Raw genomic sequence first — 2,662 nt, 5'->3', positions numbered from 1 at the left:
TAAGTGATGGTCAAAATGAAATTGTTGGGGTGAGTGAAGAGTTAGAGAGTAGGGGTGAAGGAGGGGTTGGGGTGAGGAGTTGGAGAGTAGGGGTGAAGGAGGGGTTGGAGAGTAAGGATGAAGGAGGGGTTAGAGACTAGGGATGAAGGAGGGGTTGGAGAGTAGGGATGAAGGAGGGGTTGGAGAGTAGGGGTGAAGGAGGGGTTGGAGAGTAGGGGTGAAGGAGGGGTTGGAGAGTAGGGATGAAGGAGGGGTTGGAGAGTAGGGATGAAGGAGGGGTTGGAGAGTAGGGATGAAGGAGGGGTTGGAGAGTAGGGATGAAGGAAGGGTTGGAGAGTAGGGATGAAGGAGGGGTTGGAGAGTAGGGATGAAGGAGGGGTTGCAGAGTAGGGATGAAGGAGGGGTTGGAGAGTAGGGATGAAGGAGAGGTTGGAGTAGGGATGAAGGAGGGGTTGGAGAGTAGAGATGAAGGAGGGGTTGGAGAGTAGGGATGAAGGAGGGGTTGGAGAGTAGGGGTGAAGGAGGGGTTGGAGAGTAGGGGTCATTTTGTCATTTAATCTCCTGCCTTTCCCCTTCTCACAGACCATCTCTTTTGTTCTTTTCTCCCCTCCTCCCTTTCCCTGCCTCTGCATCTGCTTAAAATCTGTTACATCGCTCACTTTTTCCATTTCTGACGAAGGGTCATCAACCTGAAACATTAACTCTGTTTCTCTCTCCACAGATACTGCTTGACCTGCTGAGTATTTCCAGCATTTTCTGTTATTTCAGATTCCAGCATCCGGGGTATTTTGCTTTTGCACTGATAGTATCATGTTGCTGGGACAGTGGAGTCACACTGTCCCATCAAACACTCCCAGATCCTTGCACTCCGGAATAGATATGGAGTAAAGCTCCCTCTACACTGTCCTATCAAACACTCCCAGGACAGGTACAACACGGGTTAGATATGGAGTAAAGATCCCTCTACACTGTCCCATCAAACACTCCCAGATCCTGTGCACTCTGGGTTAGATATGGAGTAAAGCTCCCTCTACACTGTCCTATCAAACACACCCAGGGCAGGTACAACACGGGTTAGATACAGAGTAAAGCTCCCTCTACACTTAGTCCCATCAAACTCTCCCAGATCCTGTGCACCCTGGGTTAGATACGGAGTGAAGCTCCCTCTACACTGTCCCAACAAACACTCCCAGATCCTGTGCACCCCGGGTTAGATACGGAGTAAAGCTCCCTCTACACTGTCCCATCAAACACTCCCAGGGCAGGTACAACATGGGTTAGATACAGAGTAAAGCTCCCTCTGCACTGTCCCATCAAACACTCCCAGATCCTGTGCACCCCGGGTTAAATACGGAGTAAAGCTCCCTCTACACTGTCCCATCAAACACTCCCAGGGCAGGTACAACATGGGTTAGAGACGGAGTAAAGCTCCCTCTACACTGTCCCATCAAACACTCCCAGATCATTTAATGCACAGGTCACAGTTTGGATTGAAGCTCCCTCTGTGCACTCCAATCAGTTTGGTTGGAGGCCTATGAAATAGGGCTGAGGGAAAACTTTCATAAGAATTGACAACTCGGTGTGGAGAGTGGGTCTAAGGCACCCATTCTTGCGAGGGGAGACAAGATGGAAATAGGAGAGGGAGAGGATACAGGAAATCTCCACTGTCACATTTGTGATGTCACTCTATACTGTGACTAGAACCTTTCCCCATTCTGACTGTGGGGATCACCTTTACTTTATTCTCCTATAATTTGGAGAAATGTACCAAAAAACAATTGTTGCTGGAATCTGTTGAGATATTTGAATTTCTTTCTCTGTTTATTTTTGTGCTGTGTTGGTGGGGAAACATTTATTGTGTTTCTATCACTCAATACTCGAATCTGGGACTTCTATTTCTGTGTTTATTTACATAAACCCCTCACTGGTTCCCATGAAGTGTTCATGGCAGAAAAATCAGAACAACAGAGTCACTTATTGATTCGTTTCAACTCCAGAGTTTTCTTTGAGAATATTGACAGTTGGTACACAGAAATAGAAATATCTCAAACAGTGACATTGGCTTTAGTTTTGTTCAATTAGAACAGATGTGATTTATATCAAAGGGAATAAATATTAAAATTAATAATTCAGTTCTGCAAGTTCTGCTGCCGAAATCAGTAGAGCATCTCTGAACAGGCTATTGCACCGGATCTCCATTTAGTGGAAGCTTTAACCTATTGAAACTAAACAAGTTAAACCAGTGACCAGTGTGCTACAATCACCATAATATCTGAGCTTTTCACATATCACAACTTGTATTTTAAAACAAAGTGACTATTTGCACTGTGGAGCAACCGCCCTGATCCTCCCACCCGGACCGAAAGTCTCATTTCCCAGCACACTGCCCGCTGAGCCCCTGACCCGGTGAGTGGCCGAGAGAGGGGAAAGAGAGCCTGGGGGAGGGGCTAGAGAGAGAGAGGGTCGTGGGGAGGAGGGGGGTGGCTAGAGAGAGACTGGGGTGGGGGGAGGGAGGGAGAGATTGGGGGGGGGGGCTAGAGAGAGACTAGAGTGGGAGGAGGGAGAGAGAGTCTGGGGAGGGGCTAGAGAGAGAGAGGGTCTTGGGGAGGTGGGGGGGCTGCTAGAGAGAGACTGGGGTGGGGGGAGGGAGGGAGAGAGAGAC

Source organism: Pristiophorus japonicus, unplaced genomic scaffold (genome assembly GCF_044704955.1).
Source record: "Pristiophorus japonicus isolate sPriJap1 unplaced genomic scaffold, sPriJap1.hap1 HAP1_SCAFFOLD_158, whole genome shotgun sequence".
Classification (NCBI taxonomy): Eukaryota; Metazoa; Chordata; class Chondrichthyes; family Pristiophoridae; genus Pristiophorus; species Pristiophorus japonicus.
The sequence above is the reverse complement of the archived record's forward strand: the minus strand, read 5'-3'. Positions refer to the sequence as shown.